The sequence below is a fragment of the Ambystoma mexicanum genome, chromosome 1p (assembly GCF_040938575.1).
Source record: "Ambystoma mexicanum isolate Mex_15411 chromosome 1p, UKY_AmexF1_1, whole genome shotgun sequence".
NCBI classification, from domain to species: domain Eukaryota; kingdom Metazoa; phylum Chordata; class Amphibia; order Caudata; family Ambystomatidae; genus Ambystoma; species Ambystoma mexicanum.
Window position 1 is genome coordinate 58,827,874 of NC_090921.1, and position 12,622 is coordinate 58,840,495.

Consider the following 12,622-nt stretch of genomic DNA (forward strand, 5'->3'; position numbering starts at 1 on the left):
GACATTGGGAACAAGCAAAATAGCGCGCCTGCTGTATGCAGATGATATTATTCTCATGGACCTTACACCTATAGGCCTCCAGAGACAGATCAACAATCTTAATGCCTATCTCAAAGAAAACCATCTCCAGATGAATTTCGACAAAACCAAAATAATGACGTTTGGAAAATCGTCTCGTGATGCGGAGAAATTCGTCTGGGCAGTGGACAACCAACAGCTGGAAAAAGTGACTAACTTCAAGTACCTTGGGATTATCTTAAACAAAAGCTCAAAAGAAGTCCCAATGCAAGATAATATACTGACTAAAACTCGCCTTCTTGTAACCCAGGCAAGAGCGGTAGCGAACAAATACGGCCGTTTCACATTAGTGCCAGTCCTGACCTTCTACAGAGCGAAGGTAGTCCCCACTTTGACGTATGGAGTTGAAGCCCTACCCAATTTACCATCGAACTTTTGGGAAAAAGTGGAGGGACTCTTTTGGAAACACCTGCTCAATCTGCCACAGTCGCTCCCAATTGTATTAATAAGGAGAGAGTTGTCACTGCAATCGCTGAGCTCCATTGTGGCTCGAAATGAAATCATGCTCTATCGAAAAATGCTACTACCCTCTCCGCCGTTGATACTAAAGGAAATACGTCAAGAAATAATAACAGGGTCGTGCAAATTGCTGTTGGACTGGTCACTAAGAATGACAACCCTCCTAGATTGGGCAAGCAGCTCCAGTGACGAACTCATTAACAATCCAGTAAAGGTGAAAGTGCGCATTAAGGAGCAAGATTGGATTGACACATTGGAGAAGGCATCGACCTCGAAATTGATATCCGACCTACCCTCAATTTGGCAGAAAGTTAATTCTACTAAACAGTACTTGTCGAAATGTCCTGACAAAAAAATACGAGAGTCCTTCCTGAGAATTCGATTGAACATTATTCATACAAAGGAAGTTCTGTTAAGAAGGAACAAGTCGGAAGAAAAAGGGTGCAGATTCTGCGAAATTGGGGACGAGGTGGAAACTATTAAGCACCTGTTAGTGAACTGCCCGGCCGTGCTGACAGCACGCACACTACACCTCGGTCCTCTATTCAGAAATCTGCAGTTCTACGATGAAGAGGAATGGTGGTGTCGCCTAATCAGCGGAGAAAAGACGTCCTGGGTCATAGCAGGGTGGGCTTTTTCCGTGCTATTGGCCTAATAACTCAATAAGGAAGGGAAAGCAAATGGAAATCATGGCTCGAAAATCTTCTCTCTATTACTATTGTGGGAGATCAGAGGGAAACACCATGACTTTTGCAGTCTTCCCCGCCCTTATTTCTCTCCTTATCCTCTTTGTCTGCTGTTCTCTGTCTTCTATTCTGACTGTGAGATCCCTTTAACATCAAGGTCTTTCTCTTTTTTCTTCTCTTCTTTTCATCTTTTGACTTCAAGGACTCAAAACCTTGTAAAAATTGTTTTATACAATTAAATCAAGTAAAATAAAAAAAAACAAAAAAATGGTTCGATCATCTGGAAGCTAGGATCCTACGTCATACATTTTTCCCAGTCCGTGCTGATTGCGGCACTTAGATTGGAATTTGGGCAAGAGAGTCTTACTCTATACTAAAGTCATGCATACCAATCCAAACTCAAACCAGTTATTAAGGGTCTTGGGCCTAAATATGAATAATGGGGAAAGAGATCGGTTCATTACAGATCTTAAGCATTCCTCTATGATATATCTTGAAGTATTAGGCCTAGAAAGCAACATTTTTGACACTATGCCAAACTATGAAATGATGATAAAAAAGAAATCAAGATTATTGTATATGGACAAGAATGTCGATACTCTACATACCATGAAAACTTACAATTCATTCTCGCACCAGAGTTTTGTTATGAACAAACCATGCAGCTATTTGATTATGCTATGGTTTCGGGAACTTAAACGTTTCATATTTCAATTGCGATTAAATGTATTGCCTACAATGTACTTCATATTGGCAAACGGCAAAAAATCCAAGTGTCAGAATTTCACGGTCGTCTTTGCCACTAAGCTGTGGATTTCAGCCGTCATATACTAACGGACAATGTCATTTAAACAAACATTGTCATAAAGTCTATGTAGAATATGTTGTACATATCGATGACATCATGAACGATCAATTCTGGTCCACTCTAGTTGGTGCAGAGTCTACAGTCATTTCAGCTGCTGCTTTTGCAATATGGAAAGAAGCTCAAAAGAGTGTACAACAAGTATGTCCATTGGCTGCGACTTTGTCCAATCTATTCTTATCAGGCATTGAGGCTAACATGAACAAAAGCCAAACTTTTCCTCCCAAGAGCCCAACATCTATCACGTATTCTCTATGCAGATGACGTTGTCACGCTTCCGTATTCCGTGTCACATTCTACGCCTGTGCCTACACAAAGGGCTCCACGTACCCGCATCTACTCCCTTTTCCACCATGTGGCACGTTCCTTTTTCTTGGTCTGGAAGGCCTTTTCGCGGTTGCCATGGACACGGTTTTCATCCAAGCAGTGTGGAAGGAGTTGTGGTCATGTGTCCTTGCGGTTGCCATGGTCATGCTATGCGTCCCGTCATTTCGTTCCCATTGCAGTCCCAGTTTCATTGGTTCAGAGACTTTCTAAGCTGTCACGTATCTTGCAACCTCGTTTTTGGATTCTCTCTGCTTCGACCCTGCCTCGCTTATTGGAAGTTGTTTTGTCTGCTGTTTGGAAAACTCTTGCTCGTGTGTTGCCGACCTTGCCTGGTATCTGAATTGCTTTTGACTACGTTTTGTCTTGTTAATTGTGTGCACGGCTTCCCGACCCCGGCCTGTTACCTGTATTGCTCGGCCTTATTCAGTCCTTCCTCCAAGTATTCTCATTGCAGCCCTCCCTATTCCCTTCCCCTTCCCTCTCCCCTCCCCTCCGCAGGCATTCCAGCACATGGAGTATGGACGCTACCCTGCTAGGTGCTGCATCCCAACACTAGCGCGACCCTCGTGCCGCCCGGGTTTGTCCCCTCTACTAACCTCCCCTCCTATCGTTTTTGGACTCCTGTGACCTTGCTTCTGTTCCCTCCCCATTTTTGGCTATATCCATGAGTATACATCTTGAGTTGGATCCTCACCTTTTGCAGGTTAATGTCCTTTTGTCACCTCCTATACTCTTACTGTTCAATTCTGGGTGTTTTGCTAATCAGAACCTTTTTGCCTACTTTCTCTAGTGCTGTGGGGTCGAGTGGAAGTGGGATCTAATGCCCTTTCAAGCAATAGATCCATCTGTCCTGTCTGTTATACAGGCAGTCGAGTACATTTATGGGAAGGTCCCTCGAGTAGAGGGGGCCCAGGGGGTCTAGGAATATCCTGCGAGGGCAGCCCAAACTCCCGGTTATCCATCCTTGAAGTCTTCAGGAGAGCTATTTACCGTTGTGGGTTAACCAAGAATCCTACAGACGTGGTGTTGTTTGACACCATCCCAACTGGTCTTCAAAGGGCCCTGGACAGTTTGCACAATACCTGTCTGTGAATGCTTTGGCAATGAACCTAGCGAAGACCAACAAAGTGGTATCTGGACAAGCAGCCATTGGCAATTGTCAATGAGGCATTTTACTTAGGCGCTTTGATCAACAATAGTAAGGTGGACCTCTTCCGGTAGACAGCATTGAAGGCAAATCCGAGGATTCTAACTGCCCAAGGTCCACTAACCCATGCAAATTTGGAAGATTTGTACTGCTGCCCATATTAACATTCCACTGGAATTACTATAGAAGGGTTCATATGTACTCCGTGGGAACTCTGGTCCACACTGGAAGGAATTTTCTGGAGAAAACTCCTTGGACTGTCGAACTTAATTCCTACTACTGTCATTCGATACCAACTAGGGTTGATCTCACCAGTTACGAGGTCACTATGGAAATCTGTGTCGCTTTGCAGAAAATGTATAGTACTATCCCCTGCTAGGCCTTATCGAATCTTGGAAGAGGCCCGAAGAATGATAAATCCGACCTGTTGAGCCAATGGGAAAATGGATGCCGTGCGCACTTGAACAATCTGCAAACTGATCCTGACGAACTGACCAGCAATCCAGCCATGGTCAAATGGAAACTATGGTGGGACGACTAGATCAAGACCCAGGAGGACAAGAATGCATTTAAGCATCCAACTGCAGTGAGAGAAGAAAATAAACCCACACATTTTCTGCCCAAATATCTTCTCAAATTTCCCAACACTTGGTACCGGAATCAATTGATGGCTTTCAGATTGAATTTACTACCAACAAATGAACTACTACATATTTACAAGTGGGCGACATCCGCTGAGTGTCGCTTTTGCGCTAAGACGAGAGAATCAGAAATGTTAAATCACATAACGTTATTCTGCACAGGCTTGATCGATTTGAGAACACGTTATTTAGGACAATAGGCGACAGCGCCTCACAATGAAGACGCAGAAGTTATGTGGGCACTCCTTTGCCAAGGAGATAGTTATTCTGCCATCTTCGGCTTAATACACTTTATAAAGTTTTTGAACTGACATGTAAATGTGGACACATTGATTCCTACGATTTTAAGAACGATTGACATATACCCAAGTGCTTTCAATTCTTTTAGTAAAGGAACCAGTTACACATGAAACCTTGTAGGTAATGGGTTAAGACATACGTTCATCTTGCAGTGTCTTTCCGAAAGGCCCTAAAGTCTTGCCTCTTTTCATGTGTAACTGGTTCCATTACAGTGCCCTGATGCCCCAGGGCTAAGGCGCTCTACAAACGTAATAAATAAATAAGTACATAAATAACGATAGACGTGCTATACTCTAGTGATTTGCATTTTTTGGATGAATTGTGACAAAGGTTTTCAATAAACCTGCTAATAAAAAAAAAAGAAAAAAGAATTTCTGATCTCTATGCTCCAGTGTGTTAACAGTTTATTCTCTTGGCCACATTACGGATGTTTTTATTTTTGAAATGTATATAGGTATTCCTCTGTTATTATTATTTTTTTTTAATATGAATTATTTTAACTTATGAACTGTTCTTTCTTTTGAGTTCTTTGTTGTTCTTTCTGTGCTTAAAGTTTGTAATTAACGATTGCACAATAAAAAATGTAAAAAATAATGATATTGACCGAAGAAGGGCTGTACAAAATCCACAGACAGAAAGGCGCTGTGCTGAGCAGAATCCTAAGTACACATCACTTCCAAGCTGTCATCCTGAGTAATTAAACTGGGTACTCATTGAGACTCCCTCCGATGACAGGCTCCCCTACAAGAGAATACAAGCACATAGTTGAGGCTTTCTCTCTTAACCTTGTACCTCATTCTTCTTTCATATGAATTAATTTTTACTACCAACAGATCTTGTAATAAGCACACCAGGTCTAGCACACTTACTGCAGGCCTAACCCTTCATTGCACGACATTCACATCCTTAGTTGCACATACATTTCTAAAATGACATCATGTGATTCAGTGTGTGCTTTCTGGGACCTTGGGATGTCTGCAAAACTGGTAAGTCCGCTCTTGGGGACATGAACATTATCACAAACAGGTGAGCAGGCTGCCAAAGTCCTCTACCCACCCCCTACACCCCAACTACTTTCAATTCAAAACGTAAACATGAGTGCGAAGAGTGTTTCGGTGTTTAGTCAGAGATGCCGTTCAAAGGACTTCTTCCATTACTTTCATTACTGGAGGTGTGTTGCAGAACGGAAACCCTGCACACAGCACGGAGTGTGAAGAATTTTGTCGGTGTTTGGAAGGAGATGCAGTTCAGCGCTAGCAGTATTGAGGAGAGATGGTCTTCTTCCATAACTTTCATTGCTCACTGGAGGTGTGTTGCAAAACATAAACTCTGCACACAGCGTGGAGTGTTAAGAGTGTGTTGCTGTTTGGCAGGAGATGCAGTTCAGCGCTAGCAGTATGGAGGCGAGAAGGTCTTCTTTCATTATTCACTGGAGGTGTGTTGCAGAACATAAACTCTGCACACAGCGTGGAGTGTGAAGAGTGTGTTGCTGTTTGGCAGGAGATGCAGTTCAGCGCTAGCAGTATGGAGGCGAGAAGGTCTTCTTTCATTATTCACTGGAGGTGTGTTGCAGAACATAAACTCGGCACACAGCACAGAGTGCAAAGAGTGTGTTGGTGTTTGGCAGGAGATGCAGTTCAGCGTTAGCAGTACGGAGGCGAGAAGGTCTTCTTCCATTACTTTCATTACTCACTGGAGGTGTGTTGCAGAACATAAACTCGGCACACTGCACAGAGTGCAAAGAGTGTGTTGGTGTTTGGCAGGAGATGCAGTTCAGCGCTAGCAGTATGGAGGAGAGAAGGTCTTCTTCCATTACTTTCATTACTCACTGGAGGTGTGTTGCAGAACATAAACTCGTCACTCAGCACCGAGTGCAAAGAGTGTGTTGTTGTTTGGCAGGAGATGCAGTTCAGCGCTAGCAGTACTGAGGAGAGAAGGTCTTCTTTCATTATTCACTGGAGGTGTGTTGCAGAACATAAACTCGTCACACAGCACGGAGTGCAAAGAGTGTGTTGGTGTTTGGCAGGAGATGCAGTTCAGCGCTAGCAGTATGGAGGCGAGAAGGTCTTCTTCCATTACTCTCATAACTCACTGGAGGTGTGTTGCAGAACATAAACTCGGCACACAGCACGGAGTGCAAAGAGTTTGTTGGTGTTTGGCAGGAGATGCAGTTCAGCGCTAGCAGTACTGAGGAGAGAAGGTCTTCTTTCATTATTCACTGGAGGTGTGTTGCAGAACATAAACTCGGCACACAGCACGGAGTGCAAAGAGTGTGTTGGTGTTTGGCAGGAGATGCAGTTCAGCGCTAGCAGTATGGCGGCGAGAAGGTCTTCTTCCATTACTTTCATTACTCACTGGAGGTGTGTTGCAGAACATAAACTCGGCACACAGCACGGAGTGCAAAGAGTGTGTTGGTGTTTGGCAGGAGATGCCGTTCAGCGCTAGCAGTATTAAGGCGAGAAGGTCTTCTTCCATTACTTTCCTTACTCACTGTAGGTGTGTCACAGCACATAAACTCTGCACACAGCACAGAGTGCGAAGAGTGTGTCTGTGTTTGGCTGTTGGGCAGTTGGGCCAGAGAGGCGTAGGTGTCGTGGAAGCCTGAGACCACCACCAGGTATGTCAGAGATAGTAGGCAGCTTTCTGTGTTTCCTGTACATAATGGGAGACATTGCAGCCTCTGCAAGAGGTAAGGGGGAGGCTTTGGCTTCCTTTGTATAACCTGAGAATCACAAAGATATGGTGTTTATCCTGAACGCTCGCATCCTGACTCACCTCTGCTACACGCCGAGTATCCTGCCGGCGTTCACCCACTTCCTGGAGGAGGTGGAGATCTGCCACGGTCACGTGTGTTGTCACGTGACTTCTACCAACTTTAAAAAGCAGCCCCAGGCGCCCGAGCGGTGTGTTTATCCTGAACGCTCGCATCCTGACTCACCTCTGCTACACGCCGAGTATCCTGCCGGCGTTCACCCACTTCTTGGAGGAGGTGGAGATCTGCCACATTCACGTGTGTTGTCACGTGACTTCTACCAACTTTAAAAAGCAGCCCCAGACACCCTCGCGGCGTTAGGCCCGACTGCGGAGTAAAGGGCACTGCATTTCACACGTAAAGAGCTGTTTGGCTGCTGTTCGGCTCTGGACGGCGCGGGTACCTGGAGAGGAATAGGCAAGTGTGCGGTAGGGTGTTGGGAAGCAACAGACGTTAAGTCACTTACTTACATCCTTCCGTGGCATACGTGGAAAGCCCCTCCCCCACCTAACCTTAAAGCGGTGTGCCAACCACTCACGAACTCTCCCAGTGTGAGATGGCTTGTCCACCCCCGTCGGAAGATGACATAAGTCGCCGTCTGCGCAGCAGCAAACTGGCACTCGACACTGTTGACTCCCCAGAGTGCCAGGAGCACACGCTGTTAAATAAAACACAGAGAGCGCTGCCACGAGAGGGGCAACCACAAACTGGGAGTAATTCCTCCCCCGTACATCTCCCCCGTACATCTCCCCTGCTCACACCCCTCACCTCCCGTGCCTTCTACGCAAATGAACTCACCCCTGTATAGGCATCGGGCCGACGTCAGGCCAAAGAAATTAGGCGGCTCCAAGAGTCCCTCTGTGGACCCCACGTATTTGGATGGTCCTTCGCTACCAGTAGCAGATCAAAGCGACAAAAGGGAAGGGGAGGCGAAGAACGGTGCAGTTTGGAAGGGGGTCCTCCCCCCCCCCTACTATCACACGGAGCCCTCTCAAAAATGCGGAGCACATAACGCCCGGTGGTCCAACCACTATGGCGAGTGATCTCCCGGCAGAGACTGTCGGAGTATGGGCGAGGCAAGAATCCATACGCCCTGATCTATCATCACGAAAATGCTCTCGAGACAGAAGAACCGCTGATCGACTTACAGAGCCAGGAGTGCGCTTTCACGCAGTCGTCCGGAAGTCGAATGCGGAGGGCGCCTCCAATCACCAAGTTATTCCAATTTCCCAAGTTTCTACTACCGTCCAAATGCACCAATCACTGAAAAGTACACACTCACCTATTGGCTGTTCCAACCAGTCTAATCTACCTATCGCCAAGGCAATCCAAACTGAAAGTAGGGCAAACAGCTCAGACCTGGCTGAGAGCTCTGACCATGAAGCTGAAAAATCAGCAATGAGTGGCAGCCAATCAGATGACTCAGTATTTGAAGTACCCGAGGAGGAGCCAACTACACCCCAGGATGACTCGTTTTGCGAAAATTCAGACCAACACACCCCATCCACAGCAGTTGAGGCCAAAACACTAGAGAAGGTCCCACAGCTAATGCAACAAATACAGGAACTACATAAAAGTGGCAGTGGAGGCCCCAGCCAACAGAACTTGGCCTCTCAGTACGAGATCCCTAAACCGTATGACCCACTTGTAAAATCTCCAGTACCACGCAGAACAGTTCCACCAAAGCAAAGAAAAACAGCAAAAGCAAGGTTGGAAAAGGCGCCAGGGAAAAAATCCCGCAAAGCCCCGGCACGAGTACAGGGTAGAATCAATCGCTTAGCAACTCCTCTGATATCATCATCCCTCAAAGACTATTTCATCCAACAGCACAAAAGGAAACACGATATGGAGCCGGAACTTTCAGATGCTGAAATACTTGAGGCTATCACAGAATCCTCCCCAAAACTGAAATCTAGGAAAATCGAGGGCATCCCTCAAGGGTTCGCAAATAGCACCTCAGCGAACCTTGCCCCACCTATAGACAGCAAGGAGAGCAGTGACTTAGAAAACATCTCGCCCCATCAAAGGACAAAGCAAAGTGCTAAAGAAACCTCCGCTCACCAAGCGATTGAGAGAGGTGAAGTGCATGAATCTCCAAAAGCATTACAGTCAGAGGAGGCTCTCTCAAAACCTCGGGATGATGGCCCACCCACTCCTAGTGAAAGAGAAGAGCAGACTTCATCTACCGCGAATGACCAATATGCTTGGATACACCCACACATTCTAGGAAATTCAGGGAGGCCACTAGGAGAAAGCAACTCAATGACTTTCGGTGCACCGCCACCAACAAAGAGAAGGACAACAGAAAGGCTGGTTCATCACATAATCGAGAGAGAGACAAAAACCCCCAAGGAATCGAGGCGCCTAAGCGAAATTCCAAGCATGACAGAGAAAGACACCCCCTCTAAAAATAAAGCTGATTTACTGTCAAAAATGTCAGCGGTGACAATAGCCCTAAACCCCTTTTGCAAATTGTATGAGTCAATTCATGAAGCACTCAAGGACAACTCGTCTATGATAAGTACAATGAGTGAAAAACTAACCTTCATCGAAGGATATCTAACGGCCGTTGAGCGGAACTCAAATAGGATTGCCGCAAACCTTGAAGGGAAAATTGACTTACTGAGAGGCGATTTAGAAGCAAAAAACAGCCGGACCACTTCCTCTTCTAAGGCTATACAGGCAACAGAAAGTGGCAGCAGCATGGGTACCGCCCCCATTTTTAAAAAGTCACTAAAAGAAACTGCACACCACGACCAGGAACAGGTCATAGCCGGACGGCTTACGACTAATCTAAAGCAAACAAAGGGGAAAAGCGTACTGGAAATGGACAAAAAAGCAAAGACCACTCAAAGGGAACTACCAGAATCACAGAAAAGCCGAGATGAGGGGAGCTTAAAACCTCAACCAAATAACATCGTACAGCCAGAGAAACCTTCAACTATCTTGAGACCAGTTCTGATTCTCGATGTAAGTAGTGGGAATGAGTCCGATCAGGATCTATTGAACATCTCGCAACACTCTGTCGGTGAAATGGCGAGGCACTCAACATCAGAAAAAATCAGCTCACCAACGACAAGCTCGCAAAAACCCTCGTCGGAGCAATCGACCCCACAACCGAATAAGGTAACAAACATTAATGGGGGGGGGGCGAAGGTCTCATACTCATAGTTCACCGGCAAATTCACCAAGCATCGCCCTGGAGGCTTTAAAAACCCTTAAAGAACAAGAAATACCAAGAACATGTAAACCAGACCAAGATACAAACTGCGGGCCAAATCAACAGCAGCACCAGGAGAAAACTCGATTACAATCCCATAAATCGATAGGTAGTTACCGAAAGCCAAAGGAAAAGATACAAGAAAAGTTACGCGACTCAACACTCTTCAAATTAGAGCAAACCTCTGCAAAGGATACTTATCTAGTATTGAACCGAGGCACAGTCCTGAAATTGCTGCGAAAGATAAGCATGTTGCGGAATTTAAGATCAGCTGATCTTATACTTGTGGAACCATACCACCGGGACCACAGAGCCAAAGCCTACCTCCATGTGAAGAGTAAGGCAGCCTTCGATCTCTCCAGAGAAGTTATAAAGGATCTCCATCGTATGGGCTTGAAAATAGAAAAACTTTGAATCCCAATGCCCTTACACCAAACCCACGAGAGAGAGAAAAATGGCACGGCCTTACATCATGGCGCAAAATACATTGCAGAAAAGACACCGTATAAACCTAAGTGGTCCTCAAGGACAAACGTAACGGGAGAACTCAGGCCGTCTAACCATTATGAAAACAAAGAACACAGTAATTACAGAAACAGTTGATCCACAGATTCACCGAAAGGTCAAGGGAAAAGTGATGAGAAGCAATACCAGGAAGAACTAGGCAAACAGACGAAAACAGTGCAGAACAAAGAGGGATCTCAATTGAAACCGTGGAAGTGGGTTCAAGACCTTATTGCCCGCCCCTCCAAAGCATAGCAATCACCATCGTGTTCCAACGCCACTATGGGACGGGAGGAAATGCCGCCCACTAAGCAAAAAGAACTACCCCTTCATATGGCATCGTGGAACAAAAGAGGTCATTGCCATCTAATGACCGAAAGTGAGACTAACTTAGGATCCTTCGATCTTATTTGCCTTCAAGAAACTTGGCTCCTGGAAAAACCGGCGTTAGACGGCTACGAAATTGAAGTTTCCCCAGCAACAAGGTCCTTACAGGGGCGACCATCGGCTGGCTTACTGACGGCAACCGGGTAGGCTCAGGAATCTCGGGTATAAAGAAGATAGCTGAAGATTATGGCATGTTAACAACTCTAGTATCTTGGAATCACCATCCCCGGGATCTAGCCATAGACGCTACATCAGAAGTAGCAATAATCAACCTATACTGGAACCCGGATAGAGTCTCCACTGAGGGCTTCTGTACGGAGATTGCGAATATCATCGATAAAATTACAATCGACCTAAAGGTCCCCCACGTAATAATATGCGGCGACTTGAATGCAAAATGTGTGACCGGCAAATACAAAGATGATAAGCCTTCCTATCCCGTGGCCGATGAAAGAGGTAAAGTGTGGTCAGAATTAATGAAATCACGTAAGCTGTACAATGTGGCAGAACTGGTGGAGCATAAATCCCAAATTCCAACATGGGAAAGGCCGGGTGCGGAGGCTACTCTCGATTACATTTTCATCACCGAAGGTTTGATCCCGTATCTGACGGACTTCACAGTATACCGGACACCAAAAAGTGACCACAATCTGCTGCAGATGTCCTGGGGCGGTCTTATGAAGGAAAGAAGGCACTACCTACCAGTGGTAAGCTCTAATATGCAGCAAAACCGACTTCGTCTCTCATCTAACAACGTGAGAGGGTTGGAAATCGCTCTAGAGCAAAAGGGGGGGCCCCGCCGGAAAATCTAACAGAGGGAAGACCTGAATATGCATCGCTGCTTGTGCCCTACAAAACAAGTTTTGGAGGCAAGGTGAAAAACCCTCCAAATCATGTCCACACGTTCAACCAAGAGGTGGTGACAAAAAGACTGGAGCTGAGAAAGCTAAAAAAGAAAGCGATCAAGGCAGGGAAGAGGGAGGCATGGACTGAATACCGCACTGGCGAGAAGATTTACAAGGCTTGGCTAAAACATCATCGCCAAACACTGTACCAGAAGGATGCGGAAGCCATGCTGGTAATTGGGGCAACAAGAAAGACCAAAGATTTTTGGACATTGCTCAGAAATAGAAATTGCCAAAAAGCGCCACCACTCTCGAGTTCAGTATCTGAACAAAACTGGATCTCCCACTACTCAGACTTATACGGCGCACCAGGGGACTCGCCCCACCAGATTCAAAAAGGAGGGGAATACC